The sequence below is a fragment of the Canis lupus genome, chromosome 26 (genome assembly GCF_048164855.1).
Source record: "Canis lupus baileyi chromosome 26, mCanLup2.hap1, whole genome shotgun sequence".
In the NCBI taxonomy this organism is placed as follows: Eukaryota; Metazoa; Chordata; class Mammalia; order Carnivora; family Canidae; genus Canis; species Canis lupus.
In genome coordinates, this window is record NC_132863.1 from 36,702,074 (window position 1) to 36,719,293 (window position 17,220).

General features: G+C 37.7%; 1 protein-coding gene across 6 annotated transcripts in view; it reads left to right on the forward strand.

Annotated features, from left to right (window-relative positions):
- Nucleotides 1–17,220, forward strand: part of NCOA3 (nuclear receptor coactivator 3) — a 145,184-nt gene that overhangs the window by 67,717 nt on the left and 60,247 nt on the right. For 5 of the 6 annotated variants that reach the window (XM_072801352.1, XM_072801351.1, XM_072801357.1 and 2 more), the window contains one exon: nucleotides 3,760–3,841. The exons of the other annotated variant lie outside the window; for it this stretch is intronic. The gene's annotated coding sequence lies outside the window, so the exon portion shown is untranslated. The remainder of the gene's footprint in view (nucleotides 1–3,759; nucleotides 3,842–17,220) is intronic. 6 annotated transcript variants of the gene reach the window in all.

A 17,220-nucleotide genomic window follows, 5' to 3' on the forward strand; every position in this document is an offset into this window, starting at 1 on the left:
CCCCCAAATTTCTTTTAAACTAACTTTACACAGTTCCAAAAGTGGCACCCCTAGAAGTAATTTTAAATTTTCGTATGATTTTTTACTTATATTTGGTTTTTCCCTTTCAGCATAGCTACAGATTTGTTGCTGTTAATTGTTGCAAAGAAAATCTGTTGTTACAGTTTTGAAGAAAATGATATATTTGATTAAATAATCTCCACTGCAAAATGATGTTTCATTTACACCAATATTATGTAACCTTTAACTTGAAATTGATGGGTAAACTTATTCTGTTGTGTTTTGGAGATAAGGGGGCAATGCAGACTTTTCCCAGAGATGGTAATTCCCCATCTCTGAGTTTTAGGGAACTGAGGAAGGAGTCCCTGGGAACGCTACCCATAGCAGCATGGCAGGAATAGTGAGTTTAATATGATTAATAGTAGAGTCCTTGTCCCCCTTCCATTTTCAACAGCAAAAGAAAAACATGTTCATGATATTCAGTGGCCTCTTTTTTTGCCCAGTTGGTGTTCCCCAAGCATTAGCATTATATGGTTTGGATTTTCTTCTCTGTCATCTCCCCTCCCCCAGTTTGATTCTTTGTTCTGGCCTGAAGGCACATCTTCTCAGACTAGCTATTAACAAAGCTCAGTTTGATTTTTTTTCTTCCCCATTAGATTTCTACTGATGCAAGTTTTGATAATGTGGATCTCCTCAGTCACATTTTTTGTCAATTCCAGTAGAAAAATTAACCTCTCTTCCCTCCCCATATTTAGTATCTTAGGGACATGTCATGTAGTTTTTGTTATTGTTATTTTTGTTTTGTGATGGACAGAAGTCCAAATTATGAAAAGGGGTAAGAATATGCTTATTTTTGTTAAAGGTAAAAAATACAGCCCTAAGAAATCTGCTAGGACTGTTGGCTTTGCAGAATCTTGGTTTAGATAACTGCAGTTTTCTTAGGTCACATACCTTACAGGATCCTAGTGTATAATACTTTCTATGTATTTATTTTTTAAGTTCTCTTTACACTCAGCTTGGGGCTCAAACTCACAACCCTGAGATCGAGTCACATGCTTGTCTGACTGAGCCAGCCAGACACCCCTAGTGTATAGTACTTTTTTAGCCAATCTACCCCTTCTGAGGTCTTGGTAGGCAAGCCATCATTGATCTGTGACTTTTTGGGGACCACTTGTAGTCCAACTGCACATCTCCTGGGAGGGGAAAATTTCGTAAATGGTGTTTCTTTGGATCCTGGGGGTTATGGGGTACGGATTAGCTTGGGTCAGCACTCCTTTGGGTAGTTCTCACCAGCAGTGTAATACTTGTATTAATGTGGGCTCTCATACCTATCCTTCGTATGAGGTACTTGTTTCCTGCTTATGGTACTAGGTACATTCTGACTCAAATACCTTTTCCTACCCATCCCTCTTGTTCTATAGGTACTAACCTTACCTCACAGCCTTCCTTCTTCCCCATAAAAAGAAGCAACAGCAAAAGAACCATTTCTGAAATGAAACCTGATTTAAAACTAGCTAGAAGAACTTGGGCTTTCTTTATGGAAATTCTGCTTGCTTTCCCTCCTTTACCTTCCTCTAATTAAATTAGATATAAAATTCAAGTAATAAAACAATTCATTTAAACACTAAAACTAATGATTGTAATTTTTCCTATTTTTTATTTGAATGTGCTTGTACATTCTTGTTAGATGTCATATTGTCATTTGTTGACTAATAATAGTTTTCATTAATTAATTTTTAAAAATATTTTATTTGAGAGAGAGCGAGAGAGAGCGTGAGTGGTGGGGAGAGGGAGAAGCAGGGAGCCTGACGTGGGGCACGATCCCAGGACTCTGGGATCATGACTTGAATTGAAGGCAGATGTTTAACCAGCTGAGCCACCAGGTGCCCTTTAATTTATTGAGCATTTATGCATCAGGTACAGGTAAGTGTCTCAAGCATTTTCAACTAATCTTCGTAAGAGCCTTGAGAAGTGTGATTCCCATTTTATAATGAGAAATCTAAGGCTCAAAGAAGTCTTCAAGTTGGTACCTAGCTGGTAAATGAAAGCTGAGAATTGAGCCTAGATTTGGTGGACTCCAGAGCTTCTGCTCTTTAAACCATAAACTAATAGGTAATTATTGTGGATTGGAGGTTATATTCCAAGAACTAGCTTTCTTTTGACATCTCATTTATAAGCTGGAAACTATACTGTAATTAGAAATAGATATGTTAGATATAATAGCTCTTTTTTAGATTGTAATTGTATGGCATTTATACACTACTTGGATTTTCCTCCTTTTCCTTTGTGAACAACATATGATCAGCTTCCTTCCCACTCATCAATTTTCTCACCTTAAATTGGGTTTCAAAAGTGCAACAAACCCTTCACATGATGTAGCTAGATTGTGGCTGGTTATTCCTATATATTCTGTATGGATTAGTCATGGCTGTAATAGGGAACTTGTAAATACATCATTTTTTCTTCTGCCCCTTCCCAACAGACCTGTCAATTCTAGCATGGACTTTAGGGTATTGTTATGGCTATGGTTGTTTTGATATTTATACACACCACTAGAATTAGTGATAGGTAGATTGTTGTTTTATTGTTACATTTGAAAGTTCATAGTGAAGATGAATGTTTTATTGGCTCACTTTCTTGTTGCACCATAGGCTGTTTCACATTTCCTCTAGTGCAAGAAAGCAATTTATATGTTCATTATTTTATTGCAGATATTTTTAAAGAGTTGCCCCTCATTTTCCTCCTCTACTTAAAAATATTTATTAGTGACTCAGATGCAGTCTTTTCCTGAGGGGGGAGAAAACTTCCGTGGCATTTTTTTTCTTTTCTTTTCCTTTTTTTTTTCCGTCCTTCCTTGCTCCATCCATCCATCCATCCATCCATCCATCCATCCATCCAGTAGATATTTATCTTTTTGGACTTGAGTATTTAAGCATTAACTTCTGCCAGGATAATTGATAAGTTTTTGTTTTTTAAAAAGAAATTATTTATCTGACGGGTAAGAGAGAGCACACTAGCAGAGGGAGAGGCAGGCAGAGGGAAAGGGAGAAGCAGGCTCCTTGCTGAGCAGGGAGCCCATTGTGGGGCTCTATGTCAGGACCCTGGAATCATGACCTGAGCCAAAGGCAGAAACTTAACCAACTGAGCCACCCAGGCACTCTGATACTGTTTTTTTTAAAAAAATATTTATTTGAGAGGAAGAGTGTGTGTGAGTGCACGAGCGGGGCGTGGGTAGGGCAGAGGGAAAAGCAGAAGCACACTTAACCACTGAGCAGGGAGACTGATGAGTGGGCTCTATCTCAGGATCCTGAGATCAGGACCTGAGCTGAAGGACCTGAGCTGAGCCACCCAGGCACCCCTCAGTATTGTTTTTAATTGTTATTTGGTGAGCATTCTTTTTGGACAGGTGGGGACACCCCAAAATCATACTACCCATCTGGTTAGATTACTTGTCAGGATTTGGAGTTGGTTTCCTCAACTGCTATTTTGGATTATTCATGTTTATTAACTGGCAGGGTATATATTGTATATGCCATACCTGACTTTTAAGCAGAAATGGTATTATATGACTAAGGCATCACCTCAAATTCCTAGGAAGAGGCTTGTACTTGATATAGCATGTTTTGTTTTTGCTTGTTTCATATGTCCAGAGAAGGGAATCATGGGAAAGGTTAATTTGTATGTGACTGTTACCTTATATTAAGAAAGGGCAATAAAATTCAACACCATCCCCTTCCCCCCCCCTTTTTTTGTTTTCAGGATCAAAATACTTGCTGAACAGTGGAGTCACAGACCAATAAAAATAAGCTCCTGCTTGAACGTCATTTGACTGGTTAGCCAGGTAATTCACTTTTACTTTGATTTGATCCTTTGCTATTTTCTGTCTTTACCCTCTGAAGATATGGACCTTTCTTTAATGATTTAATCTTAAACTTGTGTTTTATTTCATGCTTTTCTCTCTTTTTTTTAAACGTTTTATTGATTTATTAGAGTGTGTGAGTGTGGGGGAGGGGCAGAGGGAGAGAATCTTCAAGCGGACTCCCTGCTGAGTGCTGAGCCCCACACAGGGCTTGATCCAGTGACCCTGAGATCATGACCTGAGCCTAAACTAAGAGTTGGATGCTTAGCTGACGGAGCTACTCAGGTGTCTCTCATGTTTTTCTCGTTAGTGATAACATTAGTTGAGTGTCTGAATGGTCTTGAAATGAGTGAATATATATATGTATATTCATATGTATGTGTATATATACAAACTTTTTTGGGGGAGGAAGCAAACTGTATGTTACAGTTTAATATGAGACACTACCCTCCCACTCAACTTTTCCCTTATGTGTGAATGCTTTAATGGTGTTTATTCAAAATCTGAATCAGTTCCACTTATTTTTATTATTTTACCTCGTAAAGACTAGTTTCCTCAGATTGCTTGTGCTGGCATATAACATCTTATTGAACTCCTCTCCTAACTCCTGTTGCACCAGGATAGGAGAAATGAGAATTGAAAAGATCATTTGATAGCCAAGAAAGCAGTTACACTTTGCTTAGTTAAATTTATTTTTGTTAGTAGCACCATCATTCTTTTGATTAGCTCTTTTTTTTTTTAAGATTTTATTTATTCATGAGAGACATAGAGAGAGACACACACAGAGACAGAGACACAACCAGAGGGAAAAGCAGACTCCATGCAGGGAGCTGGATATGGGACTCGATCCCAGGACTCCGGGATCATGCCCTGGGCTGAAGGCAGGCACCAAACCGCTCAGCCACCCAGGGATTCCTCTTTTGGTTAGCTCTGCTTGAAATCTGAGTCATCTTTGAACTACTCCCCCCATCCCTTTGAGTATTAGAGATTTAGTAAACAGGCCTTATCTGATTTTCTGTTTTCATGTCTCCTGTATTTGTACCACTTTCTGCTAGTATCTTAGCTTCCTAGGCCAAGATCCTATAATTTCCTGCTTGTGTTTGTTCACATATCTCTTTACTCCTTGTTTCTAGCATTTGAAATTTTGCTTAGAAAATTTCCTTAAGTATGTCCCTTTTAATTAAGCCTCAGTTCTACTCTTAGCTTTGTGTTTCCATTCCCTAGCTTACAGAAAATAAAAGTACAAACTCCCTTCTCTGACATTTGAAACAGTTCTTTATCTGGGAATCTGTGTAAGCCTCTGGTCTCAGCTCTTGCCGTTTCCCTATAAAATCCTTTAATTAATCATGGTATGTTCCCATTATATTCTGAACATACTAGATAACTATCTCCATGGTATTTATTAACAAGAAAAAGATAAACCTCTTTATTTGGGAGTCATTTCTAATTTACAGAAGTTACAAAAAATAAAGAATATCTAGATATCCTTTTGCTAGATTTATCTACTTGTTTATCATTTGCATCCATGCATGTTCTCACTCTTTCCTTCCCTCTCTTTCCTTCCTTATGCACGCATAGTTTTTTTCTGAACTATTTGAGGGTAAGTTATATATATTGATCTTCTTTCTGCTAATACTGCTGTATTCCTTAAGAATAGGGTCATTCTCTTATATAACTATTATATACTTATCAACTTCATAAATGGCCTCTGGCACAAATGTATGGTCTGTCTTCCAGTTTGTTCAGTTGACCTAATAAAGTCTGTTAACAGCATTTCCTTTGCTTCCTGTACAGAATCCAGTCTAGGGTTGGGTATTGCATTTACTGTATTTATTTCTCTTTAGCCTTCTTTTTCCTGGAATATTCCCATAGCCTTTGTCTTTTATGACATTAACATTTTTGAAGAATACAGCCTTTCCCTCCCTTTTAATAGAATGTTCTTCATTTAATGTTTTTCTGAAATTTCCTTACAATTAGATGGAGATTGTGCGTTCTTGGCTGAAATATTGTATAGGTAATGTGGTATCCTGAGAAAGATGCACAACTTCTGGAGACATAGGATATCTTCTGTCCCCACTTGTGATGTTAACATTGATTACTTGGCCAAGATACTGCTAGGTTTCTCCATTGTATAGTTTATTTTCCTTCCAGTCAATAAGCATTTTGTGGGGAGACCATGCAAATACCATGGTTCTCATCACAATTTGCCCTAGATTTAGCATTCATTGATGACTCCTCTCTGATCTTATTTTTCACTGTGTTGGTTCCAAAATGGTTATTTTTTGATTCTGGCATTCCCTTCATACTACCAGTCAGTCCTTACATTATTCTGTAATCAAGAGCCCTATTTATCAGTTTGGACTCATGAATTCCTAGGTTTTTAATTGATAAATTCATTACCTAATTATTTTGGTGCTCCAAATGCCCTAGGTTTAGAAAGTGGAAGTCTTTTTTTTTTCTTTCTTTCTTTCTTTCTTTTTTTTTTTTTTAAATAAAGATTTAAGCATTAGAAAGTGGAAATCTTAATCAATCTCCATGTCCTTGTGTGGAGAATAGTATCAGAGACTAAGATCTTGCAGGGGTAAGGGGAGGTATTCTCATTGCTCATGGGTTCTCCCTTTCCATGGACAGAGCTAGTAAAATATGCATGTTTATACACACATGTGCATGCATAAACATACTTGTACATAAACACATTCATAGCAACGAGCATATACATAGTTGAGAAATCATGAGTTTATATCAGTATGTCCAGCTTCACTCCCTGTCTGTAGACCTCATTCTTGGTACTTTTTCATATTTTTATGTCCCTTTTTGTGCTGTGAGAAACCTTGGCTTCCAACATTGTCATTGTGTTTACTCATTTGCTCTATCCTATAATACATCTCAAATAATTTCAGAGTCACTTTGCCCATTTTACCACAGTAAACAAACTTACTTAAAGTGGAGAGTTTATATCCAGTTCTTCACTGCCTTACAGCCATCCTGCACAAAGACTGACAATGAATAAAAAATACTGCATTCTTAAATTTCTTGAATCAGCCCTTCCTCCTTCCTTTCTTGCTTTCCCTTCCTTCCCCACTTTCACTAGCCATTCCAACTTTCTGCATAAGGTAGTTAAGGTATTCATTTGAATGAAATTAGGTTCATTTCTTTTTCATTTTTTAAAAAAAGATTTAGAGAGCAAGAGAGAGCAGGCATGCTAGTGCAAGCAGTGGAAGGGGTAGGAGGAGGAGCAGAGGAAGAGGAAGGCAATCTTAAACGGACTCCCTGCTGAGCGTGAAGCCTGATGCACCGCTCCATCCTTCCACCCTGTCGATGTGACCTTAGCCCAAACCAAGATTAGGATGCTTAACTGACTGAGCCACCCAGGCACATCCCCACCGCCACCCCCCCAGCAGCCCCTGCCCCCTCCCTTTTTTAAAGATTTTGTTTATTCATGAGAGAGAGGCAGAGAGAGAGAGAGAGAAGGAGAGAGAGAGAGAGAGGGGCAGAGACACAGACAGAGGAGAAGCAGACTCCATGCAGGAAGCCTGATGTGGGACTCGATCCCAGGACTGCAGGATCACGCCCTGGGCTGAAAGCAGGCACCAAACCACTGAGCCACCTAGGGATCCCCGGCCCCTGCCCTTTTTAAGTGGGCTCCATGCCCAGTGTGGTGCCCAACTTGGGGCTTGAATTCATGACCCTGAGATCATGACCTGAGCTGAAATTGGTGCCCAACTTGGGGCTTGAACTCATGACCATGAGATCATGACCTGAGCTGAAATCAAGAGTCGATTGCTTAACTGACTAACTACCCATGTGCCCCCAGGTTTCTTTTTTTTAAATGCTCCTTCTCATTTTGATTCATAGAAAACACTTTTAAAAATTAAAAGTATGCAAAAGATATACTTCCCTTGTGTATCGTTTCCCCTATTTCTCATAGGTAACCAGCCTCACTATTTTGGGTTCATCCCTCCCTGTATTTCTTTTGGTAATGGCCAACAGATATAAAGTATGTATTTATTCCCTCCCTTCCTTCCTCCCTCCCTCCCTTCTTTTTTTTAACTTCCTTTCCTTTTCCTTTCCTCCCTCCTTCCCTCCTTCCTTCCCAAAAGGTGTATAGCATGTTGTATATACCCTTTTACACTTTGCTGTTTCTTGTTTAAATAGGTCAAATTTAATAGGTATATATACTGAGAATCCATACAGACATGAAATTTTGTGCACATTGCTGTTTTCATTTACTAATATCGCCTAGAAATAATGCCATATCATGACAAAGGGATCTTTCTCATTCATTTAAAAAATTGTGGTAGGGATCCCTGGGTGGCGCAGTGGTTTGGCACCTGCCTTTGGCCCAGGGCGTGATCCTGGAGACCCGGGATCTAGTCCCACATTGGGCTGCCGGTGCATGGAGCCTGCTTCTCCCTCTGCCTATGTCTCTGCCTCTCTCTCTCTCTCTGTGTGACTATCATAAATAAATAAATAACAATTAAAAAAAATTGTGGTAAAATTTATATAAAACTTAACCATTCTAGCCAATTTTAAGCATATAGTTCGGTGGCATTAACATTGACATTGCTGTCCAATATCACCACCATTAATCTACAGACCATTTTCATCTAACTAGAATGAAACTCTGTACTCTTTTAGCAGTCCTCATCCCTTCTTTTCCCAGCCCCTTTCTCATTTGTTTTTTACATAGTTTCCATCATGAGCATGTACCATAGTTAACTCAAGCAGTTAACTATATATGGGTATTACATACATATGTATGGATATGGGTATATGGGTATGTAATGCCCACACCTATGTATGGGTATTACTTAAGTTGTTTACAGTATTTTGCAATTAAAATAATTCTAAACCAAGCCACGCCACCCAGGGATCCCCACCTGTTGTGTTTACCCACAGTCACATTAAAAGTGATTTGATTCAGCACAGTATATTTTTTAGATACATCCACGTTACTGTAAGTATCAGTAATTTCTTTTTATTGTTGAGTGGTATTCTATGTGACTGCCACAACTTTTGAGTTTCTTGTTTTTGGCTACTATGATGAATAAAGCCACTGTGAACATTTAGGTACAAGTCAATGTTGAGTAAATACCCAGGAGTGTAATTGCAGGGTCTTCCATTAAGTGTATGCTTATCTTTTTATTAAAAAAGTATTTTTGTTTCAATTTTTAATTTAAATTCTAGTTAGAAAACTTAGCTTTTATTTATTTACTTATTTGTTAAAGATTTTATTATTCATGAGAGACACATAGAGAGAAGCAGGCTCCCTGTGGGGAGCCTGATGTCGGACTCAATCCCAGGACCCCGGGATCCCTGGGTAGCTCAGTGGTTTAGCTCCTGCCTTTGGCCCAGGGCGTGATCGTGGAGTCCCAGGATCGAGTCCCACGTCGGGGTCCTTGCATGGAGCCTGCTTCTCTCTCTGCCTCTCTCTCTCTCCCCCTATGTCTATCATGAATAAATAAATAAATCTTTAAAAAAAAAAAAAATCCCAGGACCCCAGGATCATCACCTGAGCCAAAGATAGATGCTCACCTACTGAGCCACGAGGCGTCCTGCTTTTATTTGTTTTAACTTTTAATTTAAATTCTAGCTAGTATATGCTTATTTTTTTTTAAAGATTTTATTTATTTCATGAGAGACAGAGAGAGAGACACAGAGAGAGAGACAGACAGACAGACACACAGGGGCAGAGACACAGGCAGAGGGAGAAGCAGGCTCCATGCAGGGAGCCCGATGTGGGACGATCCCGGGACTCCAGAATCATGTCCTGGGCCAAAGGCAGGTGCTGAAGCGCCTAAGCCACCCAGGGATCCCCTGTATTCTTATTTTTTAATTGTAGGGAGGGAGGAGAGAGAGACAGAGTGGGGGAGCACAAGCATGAATTGGGGAGGGGCAAAGGGAGAAGTAGGTTCCCCTTTGAGCAGGGAGCCAGCCTCAGAGACCTGGATCATGACCTGACCCGAAAGCAGACACTTAACCAACTGAGCCACCCATCTATTCCAAGTATATACTTACCTCTATAAAAACTGTGTAACTGTTTTTTGAATTGTCTGTACCACTGTATATTACACCTGCAAGATTAAAGCTTTCAAGTTTGAATCGTTCCCATTTGTTATTGTCACATCTTCAATTTCAGCCCTTCTAATGGGCGGTAGTGGTATTGCATTGTGGCTTTAATTTGCATTTCCATGATGTCTAATGATATATAGATAATAGTTTCTTAGTAACCACATGTATCTCTTTTATGAAGTGTCTAAGTGTTCTGCTCATTTTTTGAATTGAGCAGTTCGTTATTGTAGGAGTTTTTAAAAAATACACATTCTGTATACAGATTCTTTTCACTTTTTAAGAGTATTATGTTTTTAATCTTCCCTTTTTATTTTCTTAATTTTTTTTGAAGAATAGGCATTTTGAATTTTCATGTACAATTTTTTTCAAATATTTTCTCCCATTCTATGGATTAGTGCACTTTTATTATTTTCTCTAAAGAATTCCTAAACATATATAATAGCAAAGTAAGAAGTACAGTTTATTTTTTTAATAAAGATTTTATTTATTGATTCATGAGAGAAGAGAGAAGCAGAGACATAGGCAGAGAGAGAAGCAGGCTCCCTGTGAGGAGCCTGATGCAGGACTTGATTCCAGGACTGTGGGATCATGACCTGAGCCAAAGGCAGATACTCAACCACTGAGCCACTCAGGTGCCCCTTAAGTACAATTTATCAATTTTTTCTTTTGTGGTTAGTGCTTTTTTATGTACTAAGAGATCTTTGCCTACCTGTAGTTTACGATGATCTGTGTTTTCTTGTAGAACTTTTATACTTCTGGCTTTATATTTAGGTCTGTGATCCATTTTGATTTAATTTTTGTGTATGATGTGAAGAAAGGATTGAGAATAAGTTTTTATTTTTTATTATTTTATTTTTTTAAAGATTTTATTTTTTTTTAAGGTTTTTAATTTATTTATTCATAGAGACACAGAGAGAGAATGAGAGGCAGAGACAGAGGGAGAAAGCAGGCTCCATGAAGAGAGCCTGACGTGGGACTTGATCCAGGGTCTTCAGGATCACGCCTTGAGCTGCAGGCGGCGCTAAACCGCTGCGCCACCAGGGTTGCCCTATTTTTTAAAAGATTTTATTTGAGTGAGTGAGAGAGAGAGAAAGAGAGAGAGAGATCACAGCAGAGGGGAGGGGCAGAAGAAGCAGGCTCCCCCCTGAGCAGGAAGCCTGACTCAGGGTCTCCATCCCAGGACTCCAGGACTATGACCTGAGCCAAAGACAGATGCCCAAACAGCTGAGCCACCCAGGTGCCCCTGAGGATCAGGCTTAAAATGTCTATTTAAAAGACTCTCCCTTTTCCATTGCATTGTCTTGCTAACTTAAATCAACTGACTGTGTACATTAGGATCTCTTTCTTTTTTCTGTTCCATTGATTGATTTATATACCAATCTTCTGCCCACATATATTGTCCTGATGATTATAGCTTTTATGGGAAGGTTTGAGAGTGAGTAATGTGAATCTTTCAACTTTTTTCCTTGTCATGATTGCCTTGGATAATCCAGGGCTTTTGCATTTTGATAACAAATTTCAGGATCAGTTTGTCAATCCCTGCAATTTTTCAATCACTCTGAAAAACTTCCCTGCAGATTCTAAGTAGCTGGGACATCCTGAACTGTGATGATTGTCTTGTCAGTTCAAAATTACTGGGCTCTTTTGGGGTTCTTTATCCCTATGCTGTGATGTAGAAATTGTTTTCTGGCAGAAAAGCCTGGGTAGTGGTAGGATTCACGTTGTTGCCTTTTCCCCTCCAAATATTTCCCTATATCTTAGGGACCACAGTTTTTCACTGCCTGTTCTCTGATACCTGAATATAGTTTGTTCTTATATTTTTTGTCCTGTTCATGGTAGAATAGAGTTTGTTATTCTCTCGGATTAAAGCAGAAGTCCCACAATTGATTCTTGAGTTCATTAGAAAAAAAAGGCTCCTCTCATGCTTTGGCCAAGTTACAGTTTTAAAAAATCTTTAATTTCTTAGCAGAGGTGCAAAAAAATATGTTAACCATGAAAGCTGCTTTGAGCATTAAAAAAAAAAAAAGATTTATTTATTTTAGAGAGAGAGAATACTCCAGTGCCTGAGTGTGAGTGGGGGGAAGGACTGAGGGATAGAATCTTCAAATAGACTTCCTGCTGAGTGTGGAGCCTCTTGTGGGACTCTATCTTACAACCCATGAGATCATCACCACGCCAAAACCAAAAGTTGGATGCTCACCTGACTCAGTCACTTAGGTGGCCACGAGCATTTTTTTTTTTTTTTTAAAGTAAGCTCTAGACCCAATGTGGGGCTTGAACTCATGACCTTGAGATCAAGAGTTGCATGTTTTCCTAACTGAGCTTGCCAGGTGCCCTTGGGCATATTTTATTGAGCAACTTTTGAGGCAAAGGATTAATTTCTGTTCAGAAGTTTTCCTGAAGAATATGGAATTGATCTTTTAAAGTCTTTTATTTGTTCTTGTATTTTGAGACTAGGAAACCAATCCAAACTCTTTACCAGATTTCACTTTGAAGGACCTATAAATTTGAAGTCATTTCTTTTCCAGGTTCTCTAAATGTACGAGTTTAAGGCCTGTCTGGGCATAACCTTCCTTCCACTTTTGAGGTTGGTTCCTATAAGCCAAGAATAGGTACCATGCTCATAGGCATTGACTTACATAAATTACATTCTTAATTTTATTAATGGTAGGTTTTTCATGTCTGGATTAAATGTGAATGATTCTCAGTTATGGCCTTCAAGATATAGCCTCAGTTGTCCAATTACTCTGGTAAATTGAAAGAGTTTTTTACTAAACCTATAAAATTATTGACATCAGAGGTAGACTAAGTTTTTACTTTTTTGCACATATACACACTTCTGAAATTTGAGGTGAGGGAATCAGATGCCCATTATTTGCTGGCCGACAAAAGACAGTGGAAGAGCTAGCATGCAAAACTACCATTTATGCCTGGCTGAGGATGGTGGTGATTTTATAGCATTCGGGGCACATCACTTCCATGAGGTAGGAATTGGGGCTCTGCACAAGGTGCGTCTTGTGCTTCTGCTTTTCCCCAGGAGATGGAGGAAGTCCTTAGGGGCATGTTCTTATGGGGAGATAGTCATCACCGGACAAGTAGCTCAGCACTTTAAATATGTTGTTCCATTGTCTTGTTTTTGAAAAGATAACTTTTATCCTTGTTCCTGTATATGTATGATCCTTTCCATATGGCTGCTTTCAAGATTTTCTCTATTTGTTTTTCAAGAGTTTGACTATGATGTATTCAGGTCTAATTTTCTTTATATTTGTTTTCCTTGCGATTCTTTGAGCTCCTTCAGTATGTAGATTGATGTTTTCCTCAGGTTTGGGGAAGTCTTAGCTATTATTACCTCAAGTATTTTTTTTCTCCTTCATTCTGACTTCTGTGACTCCAATTACATGTTTGTTAGATTGTTTTATATTTCTTATGTATACTTAAGTCTCTGTCCATTTTTCTGCAATTTTTTTCTTTCCCTTAGGTTCAGTTACTTTTTTTCTGTCATCCCCAATCTGAGTAATATTCAAAAAGAAAAGGCTTTTATGTCTCATCTTGTTCTTTCAACCCATGGTAGAAAGGTGCTTAAGAAAGACTAATGGATTTATCAAAATTGTGTAACTAGTTTGTGGTGTCACTGAATTAGAATCTAACTCTTGATTCTTTGCAAATTTCAGACCATTTTCTTTCTGTAAGTTGTGAACTTTTATCTTCTAGTAGGTTGCTATCTTGTTAAATGGTCATGCTGTTATGGATAGGAGGAGGGGTGGGTTGGTAGGGGCTATTAATTTTAATTTTCTTCCATTTTATAATGTTTAAGTTCTTACTTGCTTTAAAAAATGATTCTCAGTGGAAGAATTTAAGTATCACTGAAGTCAGTAATACCTTAAGAACTAATCTTTTAGATGACATTCCCTAGCAGTAAAAGTATGTGTATGGTTATTCAATAGAAATTCATCTTTAACCGCAGAAGTTTTAAAATCATGAGTTTTGGACTCTCAGGCGATGATATCATTCTCATGGTCTTGAAAATTAACCATTTGAAGTACAGTCTCTTACTGGAGACTTACCATTCTCTTTTACTTCATGAAAATTTCTTTCTTTCTTTTTTTTTTTTAAAGATTTATTTATTTATTTATGATAGAGAGAGAGAGAGAGAGGCAGAGGCAGAGGGAGAAGCAGGCTCCATGCCTGGAGCCCGATGTGGGACTCAATCCCGGGACTCCAGGATCGTGCCCTGGGCCAAAGGCAGGTGCCAAACTGCTGAGCCACCCAGGGATCCCAGTGAAAATTTCTTAAACCAATTTTTGTGTCATCTTAATGAAAATGAAAGTACTATGTACTTGGACAAAGGAATGAAAATATTGCCAAGGTCAGGATAATTACTAAGTTGCCTTTATATCACATTTTACTAACATTCTGATTTCTAAAGTTTTATTGTAGCCTTCTATAGACTTTGATATTAAAAAAGTATTAGGAACATATGAATGGCTTCCTAAATTATAAGGATTGTATCTTTGTCCTTCAGTTTAGTTTGAAATTTAATTACTTAAGTTTAAAGGTAACTTTTAATTATAGGTTCTGCTTTTATTATGCCTTATAATTAAAATGAATCAAGCTCATGGGCATCTTATAAAGTAGCTGTTATTGAAAAACTGAGCAATTTAAGGAAATTGCTTTTAGATTTGTATTTCATATATATATATTGAAAAATAGACATTTGTTAATTTCATCAATTGCCTGCCTAGATATAGCATCCCTTAAATTTGAAGCTAGAAAATGCAGTCTTTTTTTTTTTTTTTAAAGCAGCATGGAAACTAGGAATGGTAGTAGTCTCAGGTTTCCTCATTAGGATCAATTTGCTTGTTTTATAGAATATCACAGGTTCTTTACAGCTAAGTTTTTATGATTGATGGATCTGGTTCCTCATTACAGACCCTTTTAGTTACTCTGTTGACTGCTTCTCCCCCACTCACTATAAATGCTTGCTGATTGCTTAGATTAGGAGATGAAAGTATTGGTAAGATGAAGATACTTCAAACTATTTTTTAAAGGTGATTTACAGGGATGGGTCAAAAATCTGTAGTCATTGGTGATGACCTGGTAAGGGCCATTATTCCTTTTTTTTTTCCCCCCCAAATTTATTTGTGTTAGAGAGAGAGTGCAGTGTGTGTGTGCATGCACAGAAGCGGTAGATGCAGAGGGAGGAGAGGGAATCTCTAGCAGATGTGTGCTGAGGGCAGGGCCCTAGGTAGGATTCATTCTGACCCCAAGATCATGCCTTGAGCCAAAACCAAGAGTCAGTCGCTGAACCCACTGTGTGCCACCCAGGGACCCCTAGGGGACATCATTCTTAACTGTTTTCTTTTTTAGAGGCTAGTAGGAATTTCTAGTTAATGTGACTGGAAAACAAGAACTTCTTACTGGAATCCTGAGCTGGGCCATTTCTATTGAAAGACAGTTGTTAGAACAGCTGTAGACACTGCAGTTACACTCAGATTTCATGAAGAAAGAAGTAAACTATTTGATTTGTTTATTTTTTGGTAGAAATGATTAAGAGCTTGAGCTCTGATGTTGGAAAGAGTTGGATTTAATTTGTAGTTCTGTCACTTGCTAGATGTATGACCTTGGGTGAGTTATTTTACCTCTCCATATCTATTTTTTCATGTAACAAAGGGATAAATTTGAACTTTTATTTGTTCTGTGTATTAGAGGGCTGAAATAGGGATTAAAATGAGAGTAGTAAGGGAATGCCCTCAACACAGTATCTAGCTCAAATGTTAGATTTAGTATATATTTGCTTAACATTAACTTAACATATTTTTTGTTTTTTTAACATAACATCTTAATATTTAGTATGTTTTAATTTAACGTTAAAATTATGTAATATTTTATATAAACAGGAGTATGTATTATTTGTCTTATGAAGTATACTTTGGAAAACACCTATGAACCTACTACTTGAACCTAAGAACTGGAAACTTGTTAGGTATACCTGCTCCCTTAGTTTTTTTCTATCTTGTCCTTTTGTTTCTGTTCCAGAGGTAACAGATACCGTAATTCACTTGCTTTTTACAACTTTAAAAATCCACACGTGTTCGTAAGCCATGTTTGGTTTTTGCTTTTAGCTTTACAAAAGATGAGTGTAATGTATTTGCTTTTTATTTTATTTTACTTTTAAAGATTAATTTATTTAGAGAGAGAGAGAGCCAGGGGAAGGGAGAGAATCTCTAGCTGACTTCTCCCGAACTTGGAGCCTGATTCAGGATTCCATCCCATGACTTAGACCATGACCCCAGCCGAAATCAAGAGTTGGCTGCTCAACCAACTGAGCTACCCAGGCAGTTCTAATGTACTTGATTTTCTTTTTTTAAAGATTTATTTATTTATTTATATTTATGATAGACACACAGAGAAAGAGAGAGGCAGAGACACAGGAGGAGGGAGAAGCAGGCTCCATGCTGGGAGCCCGATGTGGGACTCGATCCTGGGACTCCAGGATCGTGCCCTGGGCCAAAGGCAGGCTCCAAACCGCTGAGCCACCCAGGGATCCCCGTGTACTTGATTTTTTAAAAAAACTTCTGATTGCTTGTAATATTCAACCATGTTTTGTATATATTTTTGCTACTATCATATTGTATTTTTTTGTATGGATTTATTTATTTTTTAAATCTGGAATTGATGGTCATTAGAGTGTCCCCTGGTTTTTGATGTATGAATGAAATTTCAGTAACATTTTTGTGTATTTTGTTGCAAGATTATTTTTATTGCCTTAAAGTTTTAAAATATAAACTTGATTTTAGCTACTGATATATTAAATTTGCTTTTCCTGTGGAATTTCTCTAGGAAAAGTAAATTTTCTTATTGAAATAGCCCTCTTTTATTAGCTAATTTATTTTATCTTCAGTCATTATTTATTGCAGGATTAGCAATATGTACTGCTATTTTCCTGACACAACTTTAAGTACTTGATTTTAAAAGACAACTTTATTATTAAAAAAAAAAGACAGCTTTATTAAAGTATAGTTTACACATAATAAAATTCACCAGCCTTAAGTTTAAAATTTGCTGAGTTTTGACAAATGTAACCATTACCACAATCATGATATAAAACACTGCCACCACCCCCTGAAGTTCTTTTGTCCTTCTATGCAATCAGTCCACTGATAGCTGGCAGCTCCTGGTCTGCTTTAAGTCACTAGTTTTGCCTTTTCTGAATTTCATATAAATGGTATTCCCCTTATAGTCTATAATGTGCCTTTTGTAATTGTTCCACTTTCCTTGGATATTGTTTT